This window comes from Oncorhynchus nerka, linkage group LG13 (assembly GCF_034236695.1).
Source record: "Oncorhynchus nerka isolate Pitt River linkage group LG13, Oner_Uvic_2.0, whole genome shotgun sequence".
Lineage (NCBI taxonomy): Eukaryota > Metazoa > Chordata > Actinopteri > Salmoniformes > Salmonidae > Oncorhynchus > Oncorhynchus nerka.
In genome coordinates, this window is record NC_088408.1 from 97,462,989 (window position 1) to 97,474,763 (window position 11,775).

Genomic DNA, 11,775 nt, shown 5'->3' on the forward strand with positions numbered 1-11,775 from the left:
CATAGTAAAGGAGGAGAAGTCTATCTTCATAGTAAAGAATGAGGAGTCTGTCTTCATAGTAAAGGATGAGGAGTCTGTCTTCATAGTAAAGGAGGAGGAGTTGATCTTCATAGTAAAGGAGGAGGAGTCTGTCTTCATAGCAAAGGAGGAGGAGTCTATCATCATAGTAAAGGAGGAGGAGTCTATCTTAATTGTAGAGGAGGAGGAGTCTATCTTAATTGTAGAGGAGGAGGAGTGTGTGTTCATAGCAAAGGATGAGGAGTCTATCTTCATAGTAAAGGAGGAGGAGTTGATCTTCATAGTAAAGGAGGAGGAGTCTATCTACATAGTAAAGGAGGAGGAATCTATCTTCATAGCAAAGGAGGAGGAGTTATCATAGTAAAGGAGGAGGGGTCTATCTTCATAGAAAAGGAGGAGGAGTTATCATAGTAAAGGAGGAGGGGTCTATCTTCATAGAAAAGGGGAGGAGTCTATCTTCATAGAAGGGGGGTCTATCTTCATTGAAAGGAGGAGGAGTCTATCTCCATAGAAAGGAGGAGTCTATCTTCATAGTAAAGGAGGAGGAGTCTGTCGAGTCTCATTATATTTATAAAATTAGACATTTTATTTCATCATCGAGTTGCTTCACCTTCCACCCACCCCCTTTATACCGCCTCACCCTCCATTTACACCCCTCCCCCCCACTGATGTTATTGGCCCATCATACTTAATCTAGGGTGAAATGTCCTGGTCTGTGGTAAATTACTTGCAGCATTCATGAGAAGAGGGAGAGGTGAAGGGGGGAGAGAGAAGAGGGGAGAGAGAGGAGGGTAGAGAGATGGGGGGAGACGAGAGAGGTGAGAGAGAAGAGAGAGGGGAAATATATATTTTTCTCAGGGCTAATGACCTGTCGGCTAGACCCACCTACTGATGGTTATTTACTAGGGCCCAGATGCTTGGGCTCAAAATGAGTGGTAATGTCAGCGGGGGCCATCCTTCAGCAGCGGGCTGGGTGGGAAGCTGGGGTCGGTGATTGAATCCGAGTGATCCCATTGACATTGACTCTGTGACTTTTAAGGCCATTACCTTCGTCTGCCGAGATGATCACCTCATCATCGCTGCCGGGCTGACAGCTGATTAGCAACAAATTACTGACAGGAGAAGGAGAGAAGGAGAGAAGGAGAGGGTTTACACAGATAGGAGGAGCACACACACACCGGGAGTAAGGAGGGAGAGAGGGGGGAGAGAGGAGGAAGAGAGGGGGAGAGAGGACGGAGAGAGGAGGGAGAGAGGAGGAAGAGAGGGGGAGAGAGGAGGGAGAGAGGAGAGAGAGAGGGAGAGAGAGAGGAGGGAGAGAGGGGGGGAGAGAGGAGGGAGAGAGGAGGGAGAGAGGGGGAGAGAGGAGGAAGAGAGGGGGAGAGAGGAGGGAGAGAGGAGAGAGAGAGGGAGGAGACAGGAGGGAGAGAGGTGGGAGAGAGGAGGGAGAGAGGAGGGAGAGAGGGGGAGAGAGGAGGAAGAGAGGAGGGAGAGAGGAGGGAGAGAGGAGGAAGAGAGGAGGGAGAGAGGAGGGAGAGAGGGGGAGAGAGGAGGAAGAGAGGAGGGAGAGAGGAGGGAGAGAGGAGAGAGAAAGGGAGGAGAGAGCGGGGAGAGAGGAGGGAGAGAGGGGGGAGAGAAGAGGGAGAGGCCCACACACCTCTCCCCTTCACTTACACACACTCTCATACAAATAGCCCCTCTCTCTCCTCTCTCTCCCTCATGAACACACACACACACCCTTTGGGTGATAAGTACTAGCAGTGTGTCTAGACAGCGATGGCAGCAATGCCCTGTCCACCAAGCTCATGGTCATGTAGAAGAAAAAAACGTCATCCCAAATGGCACCCTATTCCCTTTATAGTGCACTACTTTAGACCAGGGCCCATAGGGCACTACATTCACCTTATGATACCCACTTGACCCACTTCCTGATCTGGACCTTAATTGTTTTAGTCCATTCACAAACAAACAAAACTTTGTTAAAAATGAATTAAATTGTACTAAACTATCATATGGAATTTCTTTGAGATGGTAATATCATTTTGATTTGTAGGACCCCTATTTAGGTAGGAAAAAATATATATATTTAAAATGATTTGATTGTATTTGGCCTGCTATTAGCCAATAGAAACACATTGTTGCCGTGATGCTGTGACAGTGATGCGAAGGCTTGAAAAAGAGCCAGGGGTATCTACACAGAGATAGAGAATGAGCGAAAGAGAGAGTGAGAGAGAGAGAAGACAGAGAGACAGGGAGAGAGAGACAGAGAGAGAGAGGAGAAAGGGAGAGAGAAAGACAGAGAGAGAGGAGAGAGGGAGAGAGAAAGACAGAGAGAGAGGAGAGAGGGAGAGAGAAAGACAGAGAGAGGAGAGAGGGAGAGAGAAAGACAGAGAGAGAGGAGAGAGGGAGAGAGAAAGACAGAGAGAGAGGAGAGAGGGAGAGAGAAAGGCAGAGAGAGAGGAGAGAGGGAGAGAGAGAGAGACAGAGAGGGTGAGAGAGAGAGAGAGGGAGAGAGAGAGAGAGAGAGAGAGAGAGAGAGAGAGAACTCCAGTGCACAAGTCCGAAGATGTAAACGTTTTTGGAAATTTGCAGGCACGTGCCCAACAGTGTTCGGCCCTGCACACCTTCCGTAAATCTCCAATTACTGACCATTTTTTGTGCGTGGGCGTCCACGGATGTGAATTTGTCCGGAAACCGTTCAGTAAATCCCCGGAAACTACCACACACGTCCACCCACTAGCGGCAGTTAGTGGGTGGTTAGAGCATTGGAATAGTTAACCGAAAGGTTGCAAGATTGAATTCCCGAGCTGACAAGGTACAAATCTGTCGTTCATGAACAAGGCAGTTAACCCACTGTTCCTAGACCAGTTAACCCACTGTTCCTAGACCAGTTAACCCACTGTTCCTAGACCAGTTAACCCACTGTTCCTAGACCAGTTAACCCCACTGTTCCTAGACCAGTTAACCCACTGTTCCTAGACCAGTTAGCCCACTGTTCCTAGACCAGTTAAACCACTGTTCCTAGACCAGTTAACCCACTGTTCCTAGACCAGTTAACCCACTGTTCCTAGACCAGTTAACCCACTGTTCCTAGACCAGTTAACCCACTGTTCCTCGGCCGTCATTGAAACTAAGAATTTGTTCTTAACTGACTTGCCTAGTTAAATAAAGGTTAAAAAATATATATATATGTATATATATATATATTTTTTTAAATAATAAAAGCAGGACACATCTTGAAATTCCAGTGCACGCCTTTGACTTCAGTTTGAAACACATCTCCGTTCTGGTCCGCAAGGTTACGTATGCTTTTTCGCCCCATGAATGCTAATTTTAGTCATTGAATGCTAATTATAGTCACTGAATGCTAATTCTAGTCATTGCTAGCTTGCCTTAGTGGCTGTCACTGGTAAAAACACAATTAATTATTCAATGAATGAATGAAGTACAGTGAATTAGGAATGAATTCATGAATAAATGACTTTTAATCATTTATATTATTAATAATATCACACATCATGGTTCCTAAACATTTTCTGAAATAAAATGTAAGCACCATTATCAAGATTTTTCCAGCAGCTCACGACAAAACAACTCTTAGTTCCTTGAATAAAACACACAAATTCACTTGAAGGATGACAATTAATTTCAGTAGAGCAGGATAAAGCAGGTAATCTGCATAGACTAAACAGGGCCTGAATCTAAAGTAACCTCCATGGAGCTCTGTACCAAGCTGGATGAATCTGGCCAGTACTCTGCGCGATTTTTAAGAAGACACTGTCATTAAGCTTTGAATTCTGAATGTGATGCTTACATGTGTTAAAGGGAGGTGGGAGGGTACTCCTCCTATTGAGGAATATGTACGAGCCTAATCAAAATTGAAAGATCAACAACGGCGTTTTCTAAAGAATCAAGCACAGCTCCAGCTTTGTCCAGGGCAAGCCTCTGTTGGGGGTGCTATAGTGCTGAGGGTTGAGGGGTCCATGGGATATACAGTACCAGTCAAAAGTACATTGTAGAATAATAGTGAAGACATCAAACTATGAAATAGCGCATATGGAATCATGTAGTAACCAAAAAAGTGTTAAACAAATCAAATATATATATTTGCTTATTTGAGCTGTTCTTGCCATAATATGGACTTGGTCTTTTACCAATATATCTTCTGTATACCACCCCTACCTTGTCACAACAACTGATTGGCTCAACGCATTAAGAAGGAAAGAAATTCCACAAATGAACTTTTAACAAGGCACAACTGTTAATTGAAATGCATTCAGGTGACTACCTCATGAAGCTGGTTGAGAGAATGCCAAGATTGTGCAAAGCTGTCATCAAGGCAAAGGGTGGCTACTTTGAAGTATCTAAAATATACAATATGTTTTAATTTGTTTAACACTTTTATGGTCACTACATGATTCCATCTGTGTTATTTCATCCTTTTGATGTCTTCACTATTATTCTACAATGTAGACTTTGACTCAATTTGACATGAGGGTCTGCTATACAAACTGATGGAAATGCGTGGTGGGGAAAACATACAACATTATAAAATCCATGTACACAAACAACACACATTTCTTCCCACAGGGCCGTGGGGTGAGACAGGGATTCAGCTTGAGCCCCACCCTCTACAACATATATATATCAATGATTTGGCGAGGGCATTAGAACAGTCTGCAGCGCCCGGCCTCACCCTACTATAATCTGAAGTCAAATATCTACTGTTTGCTGATGATCTGGTGCTTCTGTCACCAACCAAGGAGGGCCTACATTCGCACCTAGAACTTCTGCACAGATTCTGTCAGACCTGGACCCTGACAGTAAATCTCAGCAAGACCAAAATTATGGTGCTCCAAAAAAGGTCTAGTTGCCAGGACCAAAATACAAATTCCATCTAAACACTGTTGCCCTAGAGCACAGAAAACAACTATACATACCTACACCACAGGTAACTTCCACAAAGATGTGAACGATCTGAGAGACAAGGCAAGAAGGGCCTTCTAAGCAATCAAAAGGAACATAAAATTCAACATCCCAACTAGGATCTGGCTAAAAATACTTGAATCAATTATAGAATCTATTGTCCTTTATGGTAGTCAGGTCTGGGATCCGTTCACCAACCAAGAATTAACTAAATGGGACAAACACCAATTTGAAACTCTGAATGCAGAATTCTGCGAAAACATCCTCCATGTACAACTCCAAATGTTATTTAACCTTTATTTAACTAGTCAGTTAAGAACAAATTCTTATTTTCACCGCCTGGTACGGCAACTGCTCCGCCCACAACCGTAAGGCTCTCCAGAGGGTAGTGAGGTCTGCACAACGAGCCACCGGGGGCAAACTACCTGCCCTTCAGGACACCTGCACCACCCGATGTCACAGGAAGGCCATAAAGATCATCAAGGACAACAACCACCCGAGCCACTGCCTGTTCACCCCGCTATCATCCAGAAGGTGAGGTCAGTACAGGTGCATCAAAGCAGGGACCGAGAGACTGAAAAACAGCTTCTATCTCAAGGCCATCAGACTGTTAAACAGCCATCACTAACATTGAGTGTCTGCTGCCAACATACTGACTCAAATCTCCAGCCACTTTAATAATGGAAAATTTGATGTAATAAATGTATCACTAGCCACTTTTAACAATGCCACTTTATATAATGTTTACGTACCCTACATTACTCATCTCATATGTATATACTGTACTCTATACCATCTTGCCTACGCCGTTCGGCCATCGCTCATTCATATATTTCTATGTACATATTCTTATTCATTCCTTTACAGTTGTGTGTATAAGGTAGTTGATGTGAAAATGTTAGATTACTTGTTAGATATTACTGCATGGTCGGAACTAGAAGCACAAGCATTTCGTGACCCTCGTATTAACATCTGCTAACCATGTGTATGTGACAAATACAATTTGATTTGATTTGACAAGGGGTGGAGTTACCAGGCTAGGGAGCTGTAGGTTGACAAGGGGGCGTTACCAGGCCAGGGGGCTGTAGGTTGACAAGGGGCGTTACCAGGCCAGGGGCTGTAGGTTGACAAGGGGCGCCAGGGGGCTGTAGGTTGACAGGCCAGGGGCTGGGGCGTTACCAGGTCAGGGGCTGTAGGTTGACAGGGGCGTTACCAGGCCAGGGGCTCTAGGTTGACAAAGGCCAGGGGGCTGTAGGTTGACAAGGGGGGCGTTACCAGGCCAGGGGGCTGTAGGTTGACAAAGGGGCGTCACCAGGCCAGGGGCTGTAGGTTGACAAGGGGGCGTTACCAGGCTAGGGGGCTCTAGGTTGACAAGGGGCGTTACCAGGCCAGGGGCTGTAGGTTGACAAAGGGGCGTTACCAGGCCAGGGGCTCTAGGTTGACAAGGGGCGTTACCAGGCCAGGGGCTGTAGGTTGACAAGGCGTTACCAGGCCAGGCCAGGGGCTCTAGGTTGACAAGGGGGCGTTACCAGGCCAGGGGCTCTAGGTTGACAAGGGGGCGTTACCAGGCCAGGGGCTGTAGGTTGACATGGGGGCGTTACCAGGCCAGGGAGTTATAGTTTGATAGTTTGGGGGCGTTACCAGGCCAGGGGCTGTAGGTTGACAAGGGGGCGTTACCAGGTTAGGGGCTCTAGGTTGACAAGGGGCGTTACCAGGTTAGGGGGCTCTAGGTTGACAAGGGGGCGTTACCAGGTTAGGGGCTCTAGGTTGACAAGGGGCGTTACCAGGTTCGGGGCTCTAGGTTGACAAGGGGGCGTTACCAGGCCAGGGGGCTGTAGGTTGACAAGGGGCGTTACCAGGTTAGGGGGCTCTAGGTTGACAAGGGGCGTTACGAGGTTAGGGGGCTGTAGGTTGACAAGGGGGCGTTACCAGGTTAGGGGGCTCTAGGTTGACAAGGGGCGTTACCAGGTTAGGGGGCTCTAGGTTGACAAGGGGGCGTTACCAGGTTAGGGGGCTGTAGGTTGACAAGGGGGCGTTACCAGGTTAGGGGCTGTAGGTTGACAAGGGGGCGTTACCAGGCCAGGGGCTCTAGGTTGACAAGGGGGCGTTACCAGGTTAGGGGGCTGTAGGTTGACAAGGGGGCGTTACCAGGCCAGGGGCTGTAGGTTGACAAGGGGGCGTTACCAGGTTAGGGGCTCTAGGTTGACATGGGGGAGTTACCAGGTTAGGGGCTGTAAGGTTGACAAGGGGGCGTTACCAGGTTAGGGGCTCTAGGTTGACAAGGGGCGTTACCAGGTTAGGGGGCTGTAGGTTGACAAAGGGGGCGTTACCAGGCCAGGGGCTCTAGGTTGACAAGGGGGCGTTACCAGGTTAGGGGCTGTAGGTTGACAAGGGGCGTTACCAGGCCAGGGGCTGTAGGTTGACAAGGGGCGTTACCAGGTTAGGGGGCTCTAGGTTGACATGGGGGAGTTACCAGGTTAGGGGCTCTAGGTTGACATGGGGGAGTTACCAGGTTAGGGGCTCTAGGTTGACAAGGGGGCGTTACCAGGCCAGGGGGCTGTAGGTTGACAAGGGGCGTTACCAGGTTAGGGGCTCTAGGTTGACATGGGGGAGTTACCAGGTTAGGGGCTGTAGTTTGACAAGGGGGCGTTACCAGGTTAGGGGGCTCTAGGTTGACATGGGGGAGTTACCAGGTTAGGGGGCTCTAGGTTGACAAAGGGGCGTTACCAGGTTAGGGGCTGTAGGTTGACAAGGGGCGTTACCAGGCCAGGGTGCTCTAGGTTGACAAGGGGGCGTTACCAGGCCAGGGGCTGTAGGTTGACAAGGGGCGTTACCAGGTTAGGGGCTGTAGGTTGACAAGGGGGCGTTACCAGGCCAGGGGGCTGTAGGTTGACAAGGGGCGTTACCAGGTTAGGGGGCTGTAGGTTGACAAGGGGCGTTACCAGGTTAGGGGCTGTAGGTTGACAAGGGGGCGTTACCAGGCCAGGGGGCTGTAGGTTGACAAGGGGCGTTACCAGGTTAGGGGGCTCTAGGTTGACAAGGGGCGTTACCAGGTTAGGGGCTGTAGGTTGACAAGGGGCGTTACCAGGTTAGGGGCTCTAGGTTGACAAGGGGGCGTTACCAGGCCAGGGGCTGTAGGTTGACAAGGGGGCGTTACCAGGCCAGGGGCTGTAGGTTGACAAGGGGCGTTACCAGGCCAGGGGCTGTAGGTTGACAAGGGGCGTTACCAGGCCAGGGGGCTGTAGGTTGACAAGGGGGCGTTACCAGGTTAGGGGGCTGTAGGTTGACAAGGGGGCGTTACCAGGTTAGGGGGCTGTAGGTTGACAAGGGGGCGTTACCAGGTTAGGGGGCTGTAGGTTGACAAGGGGGCGTTACCAGGCCAGGGGGCTGTAGGTTGACAAGGGGGCGTTACCAGGTTAGGGGGCTGTAGGGTAGCCTAGTGGTTAGAGTGTTGGACTAGTAACCGGAAGGTTGCAAGTTCAAACCCCCGAGCTGACAAGGTACAAATCTTTCATTCTGCCCCTGAACAGGCAGTTAACCCACTGTTCCTAGGCCATCATTGAAAATAAGAATTTGTTCTTAATTGACTTGCCTCGTTAAATAAATAAAGGTAGGTTGACAAAGGGGCTGTGAGTCCTTGTGTGAACTGACGAAAGTGAATCCTATGGCAGTTGAAGATGTCATTGTGTGTAATGCAACATGAAAAGTAGGGTAACCTAACCATAGTTCGCCTCGCGGTTTTACATGATGTACAGGGATGTTATATACAATAGAATGGTTATTCTTATCTTGTTTCTGATTATTCTACATTTTCAAGAAGTCAGAAATGATAGAGAAAATCAACTGTTTGCCAATTGTTAATGATCATCGGGACTTCTTTATTTATTTGTATTTATTTATTTCAGTAGTGAGGTCAGGTCAGTTCAACTCACAGCTGAGTATTTCAGGACGAAGAAGTAACTGTGTGAGCATGTATCAGTCTATAAATGGGGGCCAACTCAACTGAGTAGACACCAACAGAGTCATACGTGAGGGGTTCTAAATGCTGTTCTAACCAGTCTGGTCCATTATCTTCCATCTCTGTCCCCTCCTCTACTCCACCGTGCCATCTTACAGTACTCCCAGACCTGAGCCAGCCTCCGACAGGGAGATTACTCCTCAAACGATGCACCAAGATATTCCCTGTCCATTTCATGACTCTTGGCATATGGAAACCAGCGCCTAATTAAAATGGTCTCAGATCAGCCAAAACATAATAGATACATCCTGTTTGGATTATCACCCCTCACTGCCATCATGTACTGTCCTGAAGGAGAGGAGGTATAGGAGGTCTGAGAGAGAGAGAGAGAGAGAGAGAGAGAGAGAGAGAGAGAGAGAGAGAGAGAATAAAAGAAAGAAAGAAAGAAAGAAAGAAAGAAAGAAAGAGAGAGAGAGAGAGAGAGAGAGAGAGAGAGAGAGAAGAGAAAGAAAGAAAGAAAGAAAGAAAGAAAGAGAGAGAAAGAAAGAAAGAAAGAAAGAAAGAAAGAAAGAAAGAAAGAAAGAAAGAAAGAAAGAAAGAAAGAAAGAAAGAAAGAAAGAAAGAAAGAAAGAAAGAAAGAAAGAAAGAGAGAGAGAGAATGTGCACACTGTCCACAAAATGAGTTGGAAACTGAGCTGCACTTCCTAACCTCCTGCCAAATACATGACCATATTAGAGATACATATTTCCCTCAGATTTCACAGACCCACAAAGAATTTGAAAACAAATAAAATGTTGATCAACTCCCATATCTATTGTGTGAAATGCCACAGTGTGCCATCACAGCAGCGAGATGTGACCTGTTGCCACAAGAAAAGGACAACCAGTGAATAACAAACACCTCTGTAAATACAACCCATATTTATGTTTTGTACTAATATTTGCACATATGACATTTGAAATGTCTCTATTCTTTTGAAACCCGTGAGTGTCATGTTTAATGTACATTTTTTATTGTTTATTTAACTTTTTTATCTTTTTTTATCTACCTCACTTGCTTTGGCAATGTAAACAAATGTTTCCCATGCCAATAAAGCCCTTTGAAATTAATTGAGAAAGAATGAAAGGGAGAGAGAGAGTTTAGTTTATTAGGATCCCCAACTACTCTTCCTGGGGTCCACATAAAACCGACTAATACATGACCAAGTAAGGAACACAAATAGACAAGAACAACAGAAGAAATAAAAATAATACAATTTTAAAAAGTATATGTTGGAAAGACACCAAGAGACAAGAAAATATACTATTCATATTCTTATACAGTACAGTTAAATTAGATATTTAGAAAGAGGAGAGGCGCTGTGATACAATATGATTAAAAAAAAATCTGTTTTCTAAAGATAAACTTGCTTTTTGTCTGAGTAACCTCTGACTCTGGTCCTCTGGTAGCAGAGCATTCCATGATGACATGACTCTATACATCACTGAGTAACCTCTGGTAGCAGAGCATTCCATGATGACATGACTCTATACATCACTGAGTAACCTCTGGTAGCAGAGCATTCCATGATGACATGACTCTATACATCACTGAGTAACCTCTAGCAGGTGATGACATGATCATTCCTGAGTAACCTCTGGTAGCAGAGCATTCCATGATGACATGACTCTATACATCATGAGTAACCTCTGGACAGAGCATTCCATATGATACATCACTGAGTAACCTCTGGTAGCAGAGCATTCCATGATGACATGACTCTATACATCACTGATGACTCTATACATCACTAACCTCTGGTAGCATTCCAGATGACATTCATCACTGTAACCTCTGGTGACATGGCTCTATACATCACTGAGTAACCTCTGGTAGAGCATTCCAGAGCATTCCACTGTAATGCATTCCACATGGCTCTATACATCACTGAGTAACCTCTGGTAGCAGAGCATTCCATGATGACATGACTCTATACATCACTGAGTAACCTCTGGTACAGAGCATTCCATGATGACATGGCTCTATACATCACTGAGTAACCTCTGGTAGCAGAGCATTCCATGATGACATGACTCTATACATCACTGAGTGAGGCATTAAATCTCACTGGCAGTAGGTGCTGATGTGAAGAGTGTGCAAATCATCAGCATACATAGTCCAATCTTTTTTATTATTATTTTTATTTTTTATTTAACCTTTATTTAACCAGGCAAGTCAGTTAAGAACAAATTCTTATTTTCAATGACGGCCTAGGAACAGTGGGTTAACTGCCTGTTCAGGGGCAGAACGACAGATTTGTACCTTGTCAGCTCGGGGATTTGAACTTGCAACCTTCCGGTTACTAGTCCAACACTCTAACCACTAGGCTACCTGCCGCCTCTACACTCTAACCACTAGGCTACCCTGCCGCCCCACCTCTATCTCTGAAGACCATCCGGTTTTGATTTCTATTTGCCATTCCCAGAAATGTCCGGGAACATGAAGGAGCCTTGGTGGAAGAGTGGGGTAACATTTCACATCAAGAACTGGCAAATCTGTTTCAGTCCATTAGGAGAAGATGCACTGCAGTACTTAATGCAGCTGGTGGCCACACCAGATACTTACTGTTACTTTTGATTTTGACTCCCCCCTTTGTTCAGGGACACATTATTCCATTTCTGTTAGTCACTTGTCTGTGGAACTTGTTCAGTTTGTGTCTCAGTTGCTAAATCTTGTTATGTTCATACAAATATTTACGCGTTAAGTTTGCTGAAAATAAATGCAGTTGACAGTGAGAAGACATTTATTTTTTTGCTGAGTTTATATAACACAGGGCTGTACCCCAAACAAAGAGCAAGGTGTAAACCTCTAATAAATACACGGGACGAGACCCGTA